Here is a 20,776-nt window from a genome sequence, read left to right as displayed (position 1 = left end):
CCAGCCCTCTAAACCCACTTCACCTAACTCAAGTGCGATTCAACTTATGTCCATCCTCATTTAATGGTAAAAGCATGGATCCAGGAGTTCACTTTCATTCATTCATTCAGTCGTATTTATTGAGCACTTACGGTGTGCAGAATACTGTACTAGCGATTGAGAAGTGCAAGCTGGCAACATAAGTTGGCAACACAGTCAATACCTGACTGTGAGTTCCTTGAGGGCAGCATACACATCTACCAACTCCATTCTATTGAACTGTGACAAGCATAGCTTAGTGTTTGTCAGAAGACTTGGGTTCTAATCCTGCCTCTGTCCTTTTGCTGCTGTGGAACCTTGGGCAAGTCGCTTCACGTCTCTGGGCCTCAGTTTTGTCATTTGTAAAATGACACACAATCACTGCAAATTCATCTTTCCATTCTTCTTTTCCTTCTAGAAGGGGCAGGGAATGTATCTGTTATGTTATTATAAAGTGGATAGAGCACTTGCTTGGGAGTCAGAAGGAGTCAGAAGGACCTGGGTTCTAATTCCAGCTTTGCCTCATGTCTGCTGTGTGACCATGGGCAGGTCATTTAACTTTTCTGATCCTGTTACCTCATCTATAAAATGGGGGTTAAGACTGTGAGCTCCGTGCAGAACAAGGACTATATCCAACCTGTTTAACTTATATCTACCCCAATGCTTAGGACAGTGCTTGGGACATAGTAAGGGCTTAATGAGTACTACTATTGTTATTATAAGCGCTTATAATATGATTCAAGATTAATTAATTGATAGTAAATTATACTGTGTCATTGTAGGCCAGTAGACTGGGAAGTTCTTGAGGGCAGGGATTACAACCTTTTCTACTACTTATCTTCTCCCAACATTTGGGAAGAAATCTTACAGGGAGGAATTGCTGATAGTGCCAGTGGCTATACAAAGCTGGTCACAGTCTCTCAGCCCTGTCTGTCATTTACCCTCTGCAAGGGATGCTGGCATCCACTGAATGTCAAAGTAACTGTCCATAGGGCTGACACTGTGCTGGAGCACCATAGCCTGACAGGGAGTTGGCATCGTAGCGAGGTTTGAGGAGGAAGGGGGAAAGGTGTCTGATGGTTGGAGGTTACCTAACTGGAAAACACCTCCCCTCCTGCTAGCACCCCTCCCTGCTAGGGGCCGTGGCCCTTGTCCAAACCCTAATTTGGGCCCCATAATGGCTCCATCTCTTCCATCCTCATCTTCGCCCCCCCCCGCTCTTCCATCCTACTCACCCCTGGTCACTCTCACTGGCGCAGCGAGGGCTTGGGGTCGCTGCCCTCTGCAGGGCTGGGCTGGTACCCTGTTTCCCCTCAGACTCCTGGGTTCAGTCAGCCAGAAAGGAACAGAGAGGAGCCCCCTTTCCCTCTCCGATCTCCTTCCGAATCTGAGAGGCTCTCCACATGGGGCCCCATCCCTGTAGATAAAGCAGAAGCTACTCCGACGGGGATTCCTCAAGAATGGCTCGGGACCCTGCTGACGGACCTCGTGGCCTGGGAAAGCCACGCACTCTTTGGTCACGTGGTTCCTGAGTCTCCTGGGAGACAAGAGCCCGGTCCCTGCAGCATCAACGATGGTGCCAGGCCTCGGAGTTCCCGTGGAAACAGCGGCATCTGCATCCCAGTGTCCCAACGGTTCTTGTTTTTAACGTCAGTTTTTTTGCCATTGTGAATGGTTTCACCTTTGTTTAATTCACAACCTGAGACACTCAATCTGTCGGTCACTGAGCCAACTGTAACTTTTTCCTATGGTCTTTGTGTAGTACAAACTATCAGGCACTATACTAAGTGCTGGTGTAGTTACAAGCTAATCAGATTGGACAGAGTCCATGTCCCCCGTGGGGCTCACATCTCAATCCCCATTTTACAGATAAGGGAACTGAGGCAGAGAGAAGTTAAGAGACCCTGCCCAAGGTCACACAGCAGACACGTGGTGGAACCTAGATCAGAACCCATGTCCATTTGTTTCCCATGATCGTGCTCTACCCACTCTGGCAGCGCTGCTTCTTCCGACCTGTCCTGATTGCAAATCCAAAGACTCTCTTTGCATACTGAGTATATGAATTGTACTCTTGAAACAGGCATTCGTCTACTTTGTCATCTTTTCCTTCTCTCCTTCTTCCTCTACGTAATTTATTCTGTGATTTTCTCCCCCATTAGATCGTAATCTCCTGGGAACAGGAACAATGCAATTTTATCTCTCTTCAACTTTCCTGAGTGCTTACTACAGTGCTTTGCACCCAGAATGTGGTCAATAAATACAATTGATAATAATACTAGCAATAATTATTGTCTTTGTTAAGCACTTCCTATGTGCCAAGCACTGTTCTAAGTGCTGGAGTAGATAAAAGGTAATCAGGTTGGACACAGTCCCTGCCTCACATGGGACTCACAGTTTCAATCACCATTTTACAGATGAAGTAACTGAGATACATAGAATTGAAGTGACTTGCCCAAGGTCACATGGCAGTCAAGAAGAGGAAAAGGGACTTGAACCTCTGACGCCCAGGCCCGTGCTCCGGGTGGATGGATGGATGGATAGACGAGTGGTTGGAAGGTTGGATGGATGGAAGGAAGGGAAGATGGATTGACAAGAGAGGATGGATTTGAAAGTACAGATGGAGCTGCAGTCATCCTTTCTTCCCTTCCCCCATAGCACCTCCCATTTTACAACTTTCATTTCCATCCCCAGAGTCATGCTTAAGGGCGTATCATTATATTTTCATCGTCATTACTAATAATTATATCATTATTGTATTTATTAAGAGGTTGTGTGCCTAAATTGTTCCACTTGCTGGAGTAGAAACAAAAAATCAGTTCAGACACAATTCCTGTCCCTTAAGGGCTCAGAGTGAAAAAGGAAGAGAGATCCTAGGGAAGTTAAGTCACTGCCCCTAAGCCTCAAAGCATGCCAGTAACACAGCTGGCATCGGAACTCAAGTCTCAATCAATAAATCAATCATATTTATTGAGCACTAAATGTGGACCCAGCACCGTACTAAGCTCTTGGAACTAAGAGCACATGTACTAAGCACATGGGGCTCACAGTCTTAATCCCCATTTTAACAGGTAGTTAAGTGACTGGTTCAAGGTCACACAGCAGGTGAGTGATGGAGTCGGAATTGGAACCAAGATCCTCTAGCTCCCAGGCCCATGTACTATCCATTAGGACACACTGTTTCTCAACGAATGAGGGGTGAATGAGTGAGCTGAGTGACAGCAAGGAGTCAGAGATGACACCAGGGACAACGGTCATCAGGCCATCGGGCAGCATGTATGGGGGCCCCTCATGCTTCCTGTCTCCCTCTGAGCCCAGATCTGGCCCTGGCCTGTTCTCCCAGGGAATTGGATCCAGAGATGCTTGGCTCGTTTTACTGGAAGGAGGCATTGACCTCGTTTGCCTGCCTAGCCTCACGTGGCTTAGGGAAAAAGCACGGCCTTTGGAGTCAGAGGATGTGGGTTCTAATCCTGCCTCCGCCACGTGTCTGCTGTGTGACCTTGGGCAAGCCACTTAACTTCTCTGTGCCTCAGTTACCTTTTCTGTAAAATGGGGATTAAGACTGTGAGCCCCACGTGGGACAACCTGATTACCTTGTATCTACCCAAGCTCTTAGAATTGTGCTTGGCACGTAATAAGCGCTTGACAAATACCATAATTATTATTAATTATTATCCTCCCCTCCTCTGACGCTCAACTAACGACCCTCCATGCTCTCCCCTACTTCAGTGACCACCCATGCCCTGCTGTTATTCTACCGTCAATTGACACTCTCCCTCGACACACATCTAATGCACTTCCCTCCATAATGCCCTCCCCTCTGTAAGCTCATCCCTCTAGACTGCAAGCTCCTAGTCGGCAGGAAATGTGTCCGTTTGCTGTTGAACTGAACTCTCCCAAGCGCTTAGTACAGTGCTCTGCATAGACTGAATGAATGAAAGACACGTCCAGACCCAGCAGGCAAGGTCCTGTCCTGCCCTCACAGTACTGTGGCCATTTCCACTGTACTCACTGCCACAGGAGCTTAAATTGGGCTCCACTACATTTTGAGTTGGTTTTGGGCACTCTGATAGTGGACTTTCACGGGCCCATCGGCTCACATCTTATAGCTGGAGCTCTGGGACAAGCTGTCTGTTTGGAGTATGGGAGTTTAGGGTGGGCAGGCCTGAAGGGTCAGAGCTCGGAGTAGGGTGGGGAATCTGGAATATGACCTGATCAGATGCCCCGCAGCATGTAGCCCAAAAGGAGCAGTCTGGGCTTGAGAGAAGATGGTGGTGATGGGAGGGGTGGAGAGATGGTGGGGTAGGGCAGGGGGAGAAGTAGCGTGGCTTAGTGGATAGAGCACAGGCCTGGGGGTCAGAAGGACCTGGGTTCTAATCCCGATTCTGTCACATATCTGCTGTGTGACTGAGCCCCCTCCTTACTCTCCCCCTCCTCCACCTCTCCATCCCCCCCCGCCTTACCTCCTTCCCTTCCCCACAGCACCTGTATATATGTATATATGTTTGTACGTATTTATTACTCTATTTATTTATTTATTTTACTTGTACATATTTATTCTATTTATTTTATCCTGTTACTATGTTTTGTTTTGTTCTCTGTCTCCCCCTTCTAGACTCTGAGCCCACTATTGGGTAGGGACCGTCTCTATATGTTGCCAAATTGTACTTCCCAAGCGCTTAGTACAGTGCTCTGCACACAGTAAGTGCTCAATAAATACGATTGATTGAATGAATGAATGAATGAATGAATGAATGAATCTTGGCCAGGCCATTTACATTCTCTGGGCCCCAGTTACCTTATCTGGAGAATGGGGATTAAGACTGTGAGCCCCATGGGGGACAGGGACTGTGTCCAACCTGATTAACTTGTATCTACCCCAGCACTTGGAACAGTGCTTGGCAAATAGTAAGAGCTTAACAAGTACCATTATTATCATTATTATTATTATTAGTTATTACTATTATTATTAGGTCACACCAAACCAGAGGTGACCTAGGTCTCCCTTCCAATGGGCAATGCTGGACATGCCCAGTTGCTCCCACAGACTGCTGGAAATTGTACTCCAGGCAGTCCTAGGGATACTCAGGCATGTGTGGAAGCTGCCACATGTTCAACAACACCCCAGACACTCGGTACAGTGACACCCAAGACTCTTTGTCAGGTCTCTCCTATGAGCCCACTGTTGGGTAGGGACTGTCTCTATATGTTGCCAACTTGTACTTCCCAAGCGCTTAGTAAAGTGCTCTGCACACAGTCAGCGCTCAATAAATACGATTGATTGATTGATTTTCTTCCCCTCTCTCACTCCTTAGAAATGTTCCAAACTGGGGGACTGGGGGACCCCTCAGAATCAGCACCTGCGTGACTCTGGTCTAATCTGACCAATGCAGGACTGAGCCTTAAACTCATGACTTAGCTGGGGGTGCCAGCTCCATGAATATCATTAATCAGCACCACTTGGTGAAGGAGAGGGAGATAGGAATACTACTGACACTGACGAACTGAGGGGTGAAATTCAGGAGATTTATCTGAATAATCCAACCTAAAATGGGTATCTGTGGCTGACGAGTGACACACTGGCTGTTGATGTCATTTAGCTGATGCCAGCAGTGACTCAGTTTTCACCTGAGCTGGGTTTACAGACACAGGGGGCAAGCCTGGAAGTTAGATAGGATTTGGATAGGGATGGAGGGGAAGGGGGTCCACACAGAGAGCATCATTCTGGCAAGACCCCACCATTTGATCCATCTAAGGAAAAAGCCTGGTGCAGTCATGCAAATCCCATCCCATGAGGTCAGAAATCAGTCAGTGAGTCGATTGCATTTACTGAGTGCTTATTGCATGCAGAGCACTGTATTAAGCGCTTTGGAGAGTACAATATAACAATAAACGGGCACATTCACTGTCCACAGTGAGCTTAGAATCTAGAGGGGGAGACAGACATTAATATAAATACAATACAGGTGTGTACATAAGTGTTGTGGGGCTGTGAGCGCGAGATGAATAAAGGGAGCAAGTCAGGGAGATGCAGAAGGGAGTGGGAGAAGAGGAAATGAGGGCTTAGTCAGGGAAGGTCTCTTGGAAGAGTTGTGCCTTCAATAAGGCCTTGAAGTGGAGGAGAGTAATTGGCTGTTGGATATGAGAAGGGAGGGTGTTCCAGACCAGAGGCAAGGCATGGTCAAGAAGTTGGTGACGAGATAGACAAGATCGAGGTACAGCAAGAGGGTTAGCATTAGAGAAGAGAAGGGTGTGGGCTGGGTTGTAGTAGGAGAGTAGCAAGATGAGATAGGAGAGTAGTGAGGAAAGTAGGTAGGAGAGTAGGAGAGTATCAAGGCAAGATGAGGCAGGGCACCTGGAGGTGCAGAGCTATGTAACACTGGGGAAGTGTCCATTTTTAGCCATAGAGGAACTTCTTTCCTGTCCATAATTTTTTGCGCCTAGGGTAGTTTAACTCCCACAGTGTTCTTCACTATGCCATGCCAATTTTATTTGGGAAATGTTCCTTGGGTCCATTTACTTAGGGGCTACCAGGAATGTCTAGGGAGAAAGAGTGGCCAGAGAAGCAGTGTGGCCTAAGGGATAGAGCACAGTCTTGGGAGTAAGGATGACCTGGATTCTAATCCCGGCACTGCCACTTGTCAGCTGTGTGACCTTGGGCAAGTCACTTTGCTTCTCTGGGCCTTGGTTAACTCATCCGTAAAATGGGGATTAAGTGAGCCCCATGTGGGACATGGACTGCATGGTGTTGATGATGGTATTTGTTAAGCGCTTACTATGGGTGCTGGGGTAGACACAACATAATCAGGTTGTCTCACATGAGACTCACAGTCTTAATCCTCATTTTACAGACGAGGTCACTGAGGCACAGAGAAGTTAAGTGGCTTCCCCAGGTCACACGGCAGACAAGTGGCGGAGCCGGGATTAGAACCCATGTCCTCTGCATCCAACCCGATTAACTTGTATCTACCCTAGTGCTTAGTACAATGCCTGGCACATAGTAAGGGTTTAACAAATACCATAAAAATGTTATTTTACAGTTTTGAAATTCCTAAAAATGGAAGTGAACAGCTATCATCCCCTGGTTGGTTCAAACCAGCTTTGTTGTGTAGGGATTGTCTCTATCTGTGGCCGAATAGTACTTTCCAAGCACTTAGTTCAATGCTCTGCACACAGTAAGCACTCAATAAATACAATTGAATGAATGAATGGTGGTAATGAAATTTTCAGAGGTACCATCCTGGACACTGATAGACAGACTAGCGATGACTTGCCCTTTCACATCACTATTTCTCCTTCAGTGACCAGTGATGGACCCCTTGCTTACAGATTTATCCACATTCCTCAGGAATCTATTGATGTTCTCCACCTTCATAGCAGGAACGGACAGCCCCAAGTGGGCCTGAAGGACTGTATCTGATCTGTTTATAACATCTCCAGTGCTTAGTACAGTGCTTGACCCATAGTAAGTACTTAACAAATACCAAGACTATTATTATTGTTTTAATAGCTCTATGAAGTATGGTATTCCACATGCTCACTAATGTAAAGTGTTTCTGTTTATTGATTTTGACCCTACCACTTTCCATAGGTGTCTTCTCACATTCCTGTAGGGGATTTGGAGAACAAAAAATTCCATGCTCACCCTGCCAACCCTTCATGACTCTACACATTAATCTGATCCCTGATCAGCCTGCGTGTGATGGTCCAAAGATTCCTAATTCTTTCGGTTTCTCCTCCTGTGGAAGCTGCTTCATTCCCTAAATCATCCTAGCTGGTCTTCTCTGTCCCTTCTCTAGCTCTACTGTGTCCTTCCTGAGATACTACAATCACCCAACCTAACAACCTTGTATACCTAGGTACTTAGTACAATGACTGGAACAAAGTAAGCACGTAACAGATACCATTAAAAACACAGAAAAAAACTGCTCCCAACATTCCCGGGACTGATGCCTGATGGCTTGAGTTCTGAATTTTGAACTCAAAATGGTGCATCTGTATTTCACTCTCCTAAGTGATACCTCATAGAAGGCAATAATCTTAATCTAAGTGGAAATAGTGGAAATTCAGAGAGAAAATGCTTGGGAGTTCATTTCTGAATGTCAGAGTCTTTGCAGGCAGAGAGGAGCTCTTGAGATAGTGCCCGATTTGAGATGGGGTTAATGATAATGATGATGGCTTTTGTTAAGCGCTTACTATGTGCCAAGCACTGATCTAAGCACTGGGGGGGATACAAGGTAATCAGGTTGTCCCACATGGGGCTCACAGTCTTCATCCCCGTTTTACAGATGAGGTAACTGAAGCCCAGAGAAGTGAAGTGACTTGCCCGAAGTCACACAGCAGACAAGTGGCGGAGCCGGGATTAGAACCCATGACCTCTGACTCCCAAGCCCGGGCTCTTGCCTCTGAACCACGCTGCTTCTCATAATGATTGAGACAAAATGGAGCATGATTTTCCCTTCTGCCTCATAGAATGCCTCCAGAGGGTTGGCTTCCTTCTGCCTTTGAGCCTGAGGAGCTGGCAGAACCAATGGGGCTGACATAGCCAATCGGGGAAGAGGAACCACCGTCCCTTGGGAATATTTTCACAAAGTGCTAAGACTTCCTCTTTAGCAGTGAAGGGAGAGATCAAGCCAAACAATGGATGTTTAAACTTTCAAGTCCTCAACAGATGACTCGGAACTTGCCTGTGGAAAGTATCAGGGAGAGGCTGACGCTGATCTAAATGGAGCTCTGGATATGATAAATCTGAGGCAGAGAACACCTCGCTTGGCTGAGAGAAAAAGAGTTTACTACCAGAAGGCAAAAAAATAAAATGACTTCTGTGAATTACTGAGGGACCAGCACAATGGAGAAATGAATTGAACAGCCTCCCAGAGCCCTGAAGCATTTCTTACTCTGGGGAGTTGAGATGTAAGATCTATTTGGATCTCTCTGGGGAGTCTTTCTGTCTCCAAGATTCTGGGATAGGGACATCTGGAACAGGATCTGTCCCCAAATCCTATAGGTTATTCCTCTCAACAACGCCAGAATCCTCCCCTTCCTCTCCAGCCAAATGGTCACCATACTGGTCCAGACACTTTATTATTATAGCCCATCTCAACTACTAGGTCAGCCTCTTTGCTGACCTCCCTACCTCCAGCCTTTCCCCTCCCCAGTTCATCCTACACTCTGCTGCTGGGATCAGTTTCCTAAATCATCATTCTGCACACGTCTCCCCACTCCTCCAAAACCTTCAATGGTTATCCATTCCTCTCCACATCCAGCAGCTACACCTGACCACAGATTTTAGGGAATTTAATCAACTCTCTTCTCCACTCCCTATCCTTGCTCCTTTCCCACTTCACCCCAGTTCACCCAGTTCATTCCTCTCAAACCCCATGCTCACTGTGCCTTGCTCTCACCTCTCACTGCCAACCTCTTGCTCATGTTTCCCTTCTTCCTGTAACTCCCTCCTGCTTCAATCCGACAATCTTTCCTCCCCATTTCCAAGACCCATTGCCTGGGGGAAATTTAGGTGAGGCAATAAGATTTCAATGTTTAAAATATTAAGACTGTGAGCCCCACATGGGACATGGACTGTATCCAACCTGATGAACTTATATCAACTCCAGTGCTCAGTACAATGCCTGACACATAGTAAGTGCTTAAGAAATGCCATTAAAAAAGTGAGTTCCTCCTTTCTCTATTAATTTCAGTCTTAGGCTGATTAAACTCTTGCTCGAGATTTCTGTGCCTGAGGATCATTCATTTAAGATGACTAAAGTTTCCACAGAGCCTTTCCCAGGGAGTTTAAAAGATCTGTGTCAACACTTCTGTTCCTATGGATATGTCTCAGCGGGGTAGGATTTCTGAGCCTCAACCAAAACGCTATTGCAAGATCATCAGAACCGAACACCACCCCTGACCATCAGTCAATCAATCAATCATATTTATTGAGCGCTTATTATGCAGTGAGCACTGTACTAAGTACTTGGGAAAGTACAATATAACAGGGTTGGCAGACACGGAGCTCAGAATATAGTGGACTGATCATCATCATGGATGTCCAGGAAGGTAACCATCACCCAGTGTCCTGGTGTCCCTGGCCAAGCACTTAGTACAGTCCTCTGCACTTCATAAGTGCTCAATAAATATGACTGAATGAATGAATGCATGAATGAATGAGTCCTGGGTTGGGCAGAGTCTGTTTGCCCGTTTGTCCATAGTCTTCCTCTGTTAAAATGGGCACACTTTCCCCATAGTCCAAAATGATAATAACAGTAATAATAATGGTGTTAAGTGCTATGAGCCCCTTGAGCCCCTTCCTTCCTCTCCCCCTCGCCCGCCCCCCTCTCCATACCCCCCATCTTACCTCCTTCCCTTCCCCACAGCACCTGTATATATGTATATATGTTTGTACATATTTGTTACTCTATTTATTTATTTATTTTACTTGTACATATCTATTCTATTTATTTTATTTTGTTAGTATGTTTGGTTTTGTTCTCTGTCTCCCCCTTTTAGACTGTGAGCCCACTGTTGTGTAGGGACTGTCTCTACATGTTGCCAACTTGTACTTCCCAAGCGCTTAGTACAGTGCTCTGCACACAGTAAGTGCTCAATAAATGCGATTGAATGAATGAATGAATGCCGGGGTGGCTCCCAAGGAGATAGGGTTGGACGCGGGCTTTGTCCCGCAGCAGGCTCTTACCATGTGTATTACTCTATTTATTTATTTATTTATTTATTCATTTATTTATTTATCTTATATTACTCTTTATTTACTTATTTTATTTGTACATGTTTATTCTATTTATTTTATTTTGTTAATATGTTTTGTTTGTTGTCTGTCTCCCCCTTCTAGACTGTGAGCCCATTGTTGGGTAGGGACCATCTTTATATGTTGCCGATTTGTACTTCCCAAGCGCTTAGTACAGTGCTCTGCACACAGTAAGCGCTCAATAAATACGACTGAATGAATGAATGGAAAAGCTCAATATAACAGATATGGTAGACACTTTTCTTGCCCACAATGAGCTTACAGTCTAGAGCATTTCCCATTCATTTAGGCTATGATAGAAGTTAAAAATATGGTATTTGTAAAGCACTTGCTATGTGCCAAGCACTGTTTTAAGCAATGGGATAGATGCAAGGTAATCGGTTTATCCCACGTGAGGTTCACAGTCATAATATCCATTTTACATATGAGGTCACTGAGGCACAGAGAAGTGAAGTGGCTCACCAAAGGTCACACAGAAGACAAGTGGCAGAGCAGGGATTAGAACTGCCCCCAAACAGGATTTACTGTGCTAAACACCTGGGAGAATTGTTTAACAGAGTTGTTAAACAGATGCCCTGCCCACAATGAGTTTACAGTCTACAGGGACTCCCCTTCTTTAGGCCATGATTCCTCCACAAAACTGGGTCGTCAGTCCTACTTCAATCTTAGCAGCCTCCCTCCAAGACTTTGACAATTCATCAACATCCAGCGTTTTCTGCAATCCCTGTAGGACAGTTATGTTTCTGGCTAGGTCCAAGGACAATTCCTTGGTTAACTGGTGGTGTGGGATTATTTTCACAAGGATGGAGACATTTTATCCCAGAGCTGAGACTGGGTGAGTGACCCTTTTAGGATTCCACCCATAGAGGCCTTCATGTCCCAGTTCCTCTGGCTGTAGATGAGGGGGTTCATGGAGGGGGGCACCACGGTATAGAACATGGAAAACAGCTGGTCCAGTATTGAGTGGGAATCTGAGGGTGTCTTCAAGTAAGCTCAGAAACAAGTCATGACAAAGAAAGTAACGACGGCAAAGTGAGGTAGGCAGGTGGAAAGACTTTGGCCCAGCTCTCGGCGGCCAACATCCTCAGCCCGGCCCGGAAGATGCGCACTTATGACACAACAATGAGAATGAAGCAGATGACACCTTATAGTAAACCGGCTGTGACACTCACGTTGATGGCGACGTGTTCCTCGGATTAGGTGATCTTCAGCAGGGAGCGGACATCACAGAAAAACTGCAGGACGATGATGGACCCGCAGAAGGACAGGGAGAAGGTCGGAGCTGAAAACAAAGCTCCAAACAGGTTCCCACTGAGCCACGAGGCTGCCGCCATCTTCCCTCAGGCTACTTTGTTCATGATGACCTCGTAGCGCAGGGAGAGGCAAATGGCGGTGTAGCTATCATAGGATATCACCGTCTGGACAAAATATTCCGCACCTCCTAAGAAAATCACCAGACAGACCTGTGCTCCAAAGCTTAGGAAGGAGATTTATCTACGGACGGTCAGGGAGTTGTGGATGTATTTGAGGACGATGATGGAGACATAGCAGAGGTCGAGGACGGACAGGTTCCTAAGGAAGAAGTACATGGAGAAGTGGAGGCACCGGTCAAGGAAGGTAGCAGTGACGATGTCCATCAGGGCCACCAGATAGACCAGGAGGAACAGCGTGGCATGGACCAGCTGCAGCTCCCGGACCTCCAAGAAATCCGGGAGGAGGAATGCCGTCACCGCGGAGACGTTGAGCATTTTTGGGAGGCAGCATTGACGTTCTGCAGTGGATGAGGGAAGAGCCAAAGTTAAATTCCATTCATGGGATGAGTGAAGAAACTGACAGGCAATTTGCTAGTGATTCGCAATGGAATGGAGAAAATTATTGAATCCAAAAATGATCTTTGAGTTCCTTTTCTGGTAGGGATAAGGACAGATCCAGATTTTCATAGTATTTTGATCTATTTAAAGGGAATACCTGAGATTGTATCCCCTCCCCCACCCCAATGGAGTTGGTAGACACATTCCCTATCCATATCGAGTTTACAGTCTGAAGAGGGATCACTTTGCACCTTCTTCTTCAACCCTCCCCACAAGTTCAGGCGAACATGTTCGCTGCTTCCACAACCCAATGCTTTGCCTACACATACACACACAAACAGCTTCTATCACAGGGACCCTGATTGCAGCAACTCCTGTAAAGTGGAAAATGAATTCATTCAGTAATATTTATTAAGCATTTATTGTGTGTGGAGCATTGTACTAAATGCTGGGGAGAGTATAATAGAATAATAAAGAGACACAGTCCCTGCCCACAACGATCTTACAGTCTAGAGGAATAACGGATTGTAGTTGTGTTGATTTCAGTGATTTCACTGGCTTCACTCTCCTCCTCATTATCTGCTTTCTTCAACCAACTCTCCAAAAATAATCTTCTTACGCTTCCTCCTCCTACCTGTGGCTCCCACCCTTCCTTTGGCCTGGAAATCCACCCTTTTCAATTACCCAGCCCGAGGATATCCCACCCTCTAAAACCCTTTGGGATTCCACCTTCTCAAGGAGGATTTAGCTAATTCACTTCTCACCATGTCAGTGGCCATCTCCAGACTTAATCCATTCGCAGACCATCAAGTTATTGCTGCTGAATGTAAGATCCAGTACTCTAGACTATAGGCTCCTTGAGGAAACCTGTCTACCAACTCATTCATATTGTATTGCTCCAAGAATTTAGTTCAGTGCTCTGCACACAGTAAGCGCTCAGTAAATGTCTCTGATTGATTAACTGATTGATGTCTGCTTCCCTGCTAGATGGTGTGCTCCTTGTGTATACGGAACATAACTACCACTTCTTTTATAGGGTACGCTCCTCAGCACTCAGAATAGCGCTCTGCACACATTAAGCACTCAAAAATATGATTATCAGACACTAGTAATAATAATAATGATAGTATTGTTTAAACCCTTACTATGTGCCAAACACAGTTCTAAAAGCTGGGGAAGATAGAAGGTAATCAGGTTGTCCCACATGGGCCTCACAGTCTTAATCCCCATTTTACATATGTTGTCACGGAGGCACAGAGAAGTTAAGTGACTTGCCCAAAGTCACTCAGGTGAGAGGTGGAGGAGCCAGGATTAGAACCCACGACCTCTGACTCCCACGCCTGTGCTTTTTCTACCACGCTGCTTCTTTTCCACATATCCGTTTTTCCATTATTTTCTCCTCCCAGTTGTAAATGACATCTTGCCTATCTAGCCTAATAGATTGGGAAGTCTTTGAGGGCAGGGACCATGCCTGTTACCTCTCTATTTATCGTATTTCTTTAGCTCTCATTACGTGCCAGGCATTGCACTAAGCTCTGTGGTGAATACAAGAAAAGTGGGTTGGTCACAGTTCCCGTCCCACATAAGGCTTACAGTTTCAGTCCCTAACATGATGCATGTGGTAATGGAGGCACAGAGAAGTGAAGTGACTTGCCCCAAATCACCTAGAAGGGAAGCAACCTGGCACAGTGGAAAGAGCATGAGCCTGGGCTCTAATTCCAGCACTGCCAATTGCTTGCTGGGTGACCTTGGACAAGTCACTTCACTTCTCTGTGCCTCAGTTCTCCTGTTCTGCCTCCTGCTCAGACTATGAGCCTCATGAGGTACAGGGATTGTGTCCAACCTGATTAACTTGCCCAATGCTTAGAACAATGTTTGAAACATAGTGGGTGCATAACAAATACCATTAAAACAATAAAAAAGAGGTGGAGCCGTGATTAGAACCCAGGCCATCTGACCTGGATGATCCATCTGATGGAGCCCATGCTCTATCTGGTAGGCCACACTGATTCTGTCTTGCATCCTCCCAAGATTTGGTAGGGGGAATACTATGAGGAGGAATTGACGATGAAGCATCTGGCTGGTGCAGTCTCAGTCGTACCCTCTTGTCCCTGTCTGGTTGGTTGAGCTGATGGTTGAAGTCACCGCGGTAAGGGGCTGACACCATGCCATAAAGTTCTAGCCCGTTAGCCATGGCAGCCAGGGTTTAGACTGTGGATGGAGGGGACCAGGGGGCTACCGTAGGGACAAATGATTTCCCTCTGCCTGTGTATGCAGCCTTGGTTCAAACTCCACCCTGGGTCCCGGGTATGAACGTCTTCCCAGAGTGACCCTCACACTCATATCGATAAGCCTGATGATCCCTCCCTGACCCTCCCCAGCCCCGGTCACTCTCAACGGGACAGCGTGGGGATGGGGGAGCCTCATTTATGCAGCAGCCACGGAGGGACAGCGAGAAACCCTTCTCTGCTCTCCGGCGGACACTGAGATGCAGTTTCCAGACAGGGCCCCCGCCCTCTTTGATAAAATCACCGCTGATCCGAGGGAGGTCCTCAGAGGACCTGATCACGGTGCCTTGTCACCACAGGCTTTGAGTCCCCACAGCGATGAGGATCGGTGATGGCACTTTCTGCAGTGTTCCCATAGCAACAGCATCCTAATGGTTCCTGCTGTTAGTGACCATCTGGGTCAACGGGTAGGCGCTTCAGCTTATTTTCTTTAGTGGTACCTGTTAAGCGCTTACTATGTGTCAGGCACCATACTAAGTGCTGGGGTTCGATACAAGCTAATCAGGTTGGAAATAGTCTCTGTCCCACATGGGGCTCACAATCTCAATACCCATTTTACAGATGAGGGAACTGAAGCCCAGAGTAGTGAAGAGACCTGCCCAAAGTCACACAGCAGAAAGGTAGCAGAGCCGAGATTAGACCCCTGGTCATTCTGACTTCTGGGTTCACGCTCTATCGACTTGGCCACGCTGCTTCTCTGAGTTTCATCTTGTTCATGACCTCAAACAATCAATCGGTCATTTAATCAGTTGTATTTTCTGACGTCTTCTGATTGAAAATCTAGAAGGAACGAGAAATGTCTATAAATCCATCCTAAGAACCTCCCCTGGGCTAGCCTGGGGGATCAACTCAGAGAAGCAACATGAGAAGCAGCATAGATTAGTGGCAAGAGCACAGGCTTGGGAGTCAGAGGACGTGGGTTCTAATCCCGGCTCTGCCAAGTGTCTGCTGTGTAACCTTGGGCAAACCACTTAACTTCTCCGGGCCTCAGTTACCTCATCTGGAAAATGGTGATCAAGACTGTGAACCCCAGTTGGGACAAACTGATTACGTTGTATCTACCCAAGCGCTTAGAGCAGTGCTTGACGCATAGTAAGCGCTTAACAAATGCAATTATTATTATTGTTATTGTTATTATCAGTTTGGGAGGGGCTGAGGGGTTGTGAGAAAGTGGTGATGGGAAGGAAGTACTGACACTGGCTGGGTGGACACTACGGAAAAGTTCCTTGTTTCATAAAGTATAGGCTGCAGCCTAGGATTCGTCCTCTTCTCTCTCAGAGCTGAGACACCGTAGCAAACTCAAATGAGGAGGTCACTGCATTTTCTCCTCTGAATGGCCCTGTCCTCTTTCAAAATATCTCAGTGACGGAAAATGGAGAAATAATCTTTCAGCCCGCATTTCCTCCTCTCCATTTTTAGTCCATCAGAGTACAGCTTTCCCCATCTTCAAAGCCCTTCCATTTTCTGACCACTTCCAGGATGCCTCGCACACTTTATTTTCCTTCTCACTAAGTCATCTTCTGCCAAGTACCAATCAGCATCTTAGACTACTTCTCCATTTTTACACTCACACCCACCGTTATTGTTTTGTACATAGTGATTTTATAAAATGTACTCTTTGAGCACTTAGTCATCTATTTACCATTCTTTCCATTCTCTTCCCCGTCCTCTCATTAAGTAATTCTGTGTCTGTCTTCCCTGATAGATTTTAAGCGCTTGGAAAGCAGGGATGGTGTTTAATTTATTTTAATATCTCCGAAGAGTTCACTACAGTACTTTACACCTAGAATGCATTCAACAAATATCATTAATTGATTGATGGATGGATGGAATGGTGGGTGGGTAGATGGATGGATAGATGATGGATGGATGAGTGGATTGTCTGCTGTGTGACCTTAAGCAAGGCACCTCACTTCTCCGTGCCTCAGTTATCTGATCTGTAAAAAAGGAATTGAGACTGTGATCACCATGTGGGATAAGGACTGTGTAAAACCTGATTAGCTTGTATTCGCTCAAGCATGTAGTACAATGTCTGGCACATAGTAAGCACTTTAGAAATACCACTATTTTTATTATTATCATGGATGAATTGATGGTTGGATGGATGGATGGATGGATGGATGGATGGATGGATGGATGGACGAATGGATGGATGGATGGACAGACAGACAGACAGATGGGTGAACAGACAGATGGATGGATGGATGGTCAGATGGATGGATGGATGAACGAATGGATTCTAAGCAACAATTTGATCAAAGTACATTCATTCATTCCATTGCATTTATTGAGCACTGACTGTGTACAGAGTACTAAGCGCTTGGAAAGTATAATACAGAAAGAAGTAGAGATAATCCCTGCCCACAACGGGCTCACAGTCTAGAAGGCGGTAGATAGGTATCAAAACAAGTAAACAGGAGAGGCAGTTTAATGTGAAGGACGGTTTCCATGACTGTGTCCCTTCTCCCTTATCACCCTCCGATTTTCTGATTTTCATAACCACCAAGTGTGATCTTAAAATTCAAAGAATTATAGTTGTTATCAGTAGCAGTATCAACATTATGATTATTGTATTCATTAAGAATTTACTTGTCAAAGACTGCCAAGGGCTGGAGTAGAAACAAACTATCAGATTGGACACATTTCCTGACGCGTAGGGGCTCCGACTGTAAGAGAAAGAGAGAGCACATATTGAATCCCGATTTTACAGAGAGATCCAAAGTGGTTACGTGGTTGGACCAAGATCATGCAGCAGGCCGGTGGCAGAACCGGGCAGACCTTTCACATCTCATGATTCCCAGCCACATGCTCATTCCATTAAACCATGATGCCGCCCCAAAATTCATTTGTCAGTCATTTATACATTTATTCAATCATTTGTATTGAGTTTTTACCGTGTGCCTAGCACTGTACCAAGCGCTTGGAAAGTCCAATTCATAATAAAGAGAAACAATCCCTGTCCAAACAGGGCTTCCAGTCACCCATGGCTTATCAACCTGTTTCCCAGACAATGACAAATCCTCAGGCGCTGGACTTTCTCTTTGGACATCTTTCAATATGGATACTCCCACGGTCAGGACCCTGATAAGGAATGGGATAGTAAGCAACAGGAAATAGAAATTTTGTCCCTTAGAGGAGGGAGGAGGAATCTTTCCTTTAGGACTCTCCCCAGGGCGGCCTTGATGTCCCGGTTTCTCAGGCTGTAGATGAGGGGGTTCAGGGTTGGGGGCACCACGGTGTAGAACACGGACAACAGCAGGTCCAGGGTCGAGGTGGAGTCTGACACGGGCTTGAGGTAGGAGATCACTGCAGTAGAGACGAAGACAGTGAAGACGGCGAGGTGAGGCAAGCAGGTGGGGAAGGCTTTGGCCCGACCCTCGGTGGCCGACATCCTCAGCATGGCCTGGAAGATGTGCACATAGGAGGCAACGTTGGAGACAAAGCAGACGACATCAAAAGCAACCTCACTGGTAACGCTTACATCAGTGGTGACATGGTCCTCGGAGCAGGAGATCTTCAGCAGGGAGGGGACGTCACAGAAGAACTTCTGGACGATGTTGGATCCACAGAAGCCCAGGGAGAACGTTGAAGCTGAATACTAGACCCCAGACAGCACCCCGATGAGCCAGGAGACGGCCGCCATATTTCCACTGGCCTTGTTGTTCATAATGAGCTCATAGCACAGGGGGAGGCAGATGGCGGCATAACGGTCGGAGTACATCACCGTGAGGATGGCCAGCTCTGAAGCAGCAAATACAGCCACCAAAAAGACCTGGGCCACGCAGCCGAGGAGGGAGATGGATCTACTGTCGGTCAGGGAGATGACGACAGACTTGGGAAGGGTGACGGAGATGTAGCAGAGGTCGAGGACGGACATATTCCTGAGGAAGAAGTACATGGGGGTCTGGAGGCGCTGGTCGAGGGCGGTGATGGCGACGATGAGTAGATTCCCCGTCAGGGCCGCCAGATAGTCCAGGAGGAACAGCGTGATGTGGACCAGCTGCAGCTCCCAGATCTCCTAGAAACCCAGCAAGAGGAATTCCCCCACCGTGGAGACGTTGGGCATTTGGGGGGGCAGCACTGACTTTCTGCATATGATGAGGGAAGAGTCAGAGTCCATTGATGGGATGAGTGAAATAATTGACGGGGCACTTGCATAATTGACGGGACACTTGTTGGTGATTATGCAGAGGAGAGAGTTATTGAATTCAGAATGATCTCTGAGTTCACCGTAGAGGCATTGAATATTTCTGGGAAATGATGTGGACTCCCTGCACAGGAAGAGGGAGGGAAGACTTCAATTGAGAGGCATTGATATTGGGGGTGAAGGAATAAGACTAAGTCAATCAATTCTATTTATTGAATACCTATGGAGGACACAGTATTAGTATATATGATCACTGCACCTAAGGAGCTTCCACTCTATTGGAAGCACCAAGCTTCACACCGTGTAGATTTAGGGTGCACTATTGGGAAGAACACAGGTCTGGGAGTCAGAGGACTCTACCACTCTTCCAGCTCTACCACTTGTTGGTTACATAGCCATGGGAAAGTGACTTAGGTGTTCTATGCTTCGGTTTTCTCAATAGTAAAATGAGGATTCGATACCTGTTTTCCATCCTACTTATTCTGTGAATTCCTCGTGGGACACGGACTGCGTTCTACTAGATTGTCTTTAATCTTCCGCAACACTTAATACTATGCTTGGAACATAGTAAGCACTTAATAAATACCAAGAGTATTATTTTTTGGTTGAGGAGACCAGAACCGAAGTGAACATCAGATAGGAGAGGTTAGAGAACAAAAAAGATATGAATATGACTGTTGTGAAATATTTTTGCTACTTTTAGATTCAAACAAGAAGTGTCTTTATATATAAATTCATCTATTTATTGAAGAGAGAATGAACCTGGTAAACAGAAGGACATAGATTCTAATCCTGTCTTCTCCCCTTGTCTGCTGTATGACCACAGGCAAGAAATTTACCTTCTCTGTGTCTCAGTTACCTCATCTGTTAATTGGGGATTATGGCTGAAAGCACCATGTGGGGCACGGACTGTGTCCAACCTAATTATCTTGTATCCACCCCAGTGCTTAGTACAGTACCTTGCATGTAATAAGCACGTAACGACACCATAAAACAAACAACAAAAATAAAACCCGCATATACATCAAACTGATTCCATGTGCTCAATATCTGCATTCACACTTGGACTCACACAAACACCAGCATACGTCGTTACTCATCTAGCCGTTTCCTAAAGCATCGATCAGCATACATCTTCTCCTCTCCTCAGCCTCCTCTCATGACAGGTTGTAACTTTTCACAACTAACATAAATTCAGAATCGGCTTGAATGCTCTCCACCTTATGACTACACTTCACCTCTTTTCCATCGTTCAACTCGTGTTCTCGGCTCTCAAAGCAACTTTCTGGTTGCTACTCACTACTGACTCTCTCGTTTCCATCCTAGCTTGGAACTACCTCTCTTATCCAATCAACATCAGAGAGAGCATAGTTCTTTTCGAATTCTGAGCACTGCTCAAATCGCCCTCTCCTCCAAACATCTACCCCGATTAATTTCCCAGCCCTCTAAACCCATTTCAACTACTTCAAATGCGAATCAACTCCTCCAACCTCATTTATTGGAAAAATCATGGGCGCAGGAGTTCTCTTCCTGACTGTGAACTCCTTGCAGGCGGCATACACATCTACCAGCTCTGTTCTATTGTTCTCCCACAAGCATAGCTTAGTGGTTGTCAGAAGACTTGGGTTCTCATTCTGCTTCTGTTCCCTTGCTGCTGTGTGACATTGGGCAAGTCGTTTCACTTCTCTGGGCCCCAGTTCCCTCATCTGTAAAACGGCAGGCAGTAATTGCTTATTCATCTTTCCATTCTTTC

The sequence above is a fragment of the Tachyglossus aculeatus genome, assembly GCF_015852505.1.
Source record: "Tachyglossus aculeatus isolate mTacAcu1 chromosome 12 unlocalized genomic scaffold, mTacAcu1.pri SUPER_6_unloc_2, whole genome shotgun sequence".
NCBI lineage: Eukaryota > Metazoa > Chordata > Mammalia > Monotremata > Tachyglossidae > Tachyglossus > Tachyglossus aculeatus.
This window is presented reverse-complemented; position numbering follows the sequence as displayed.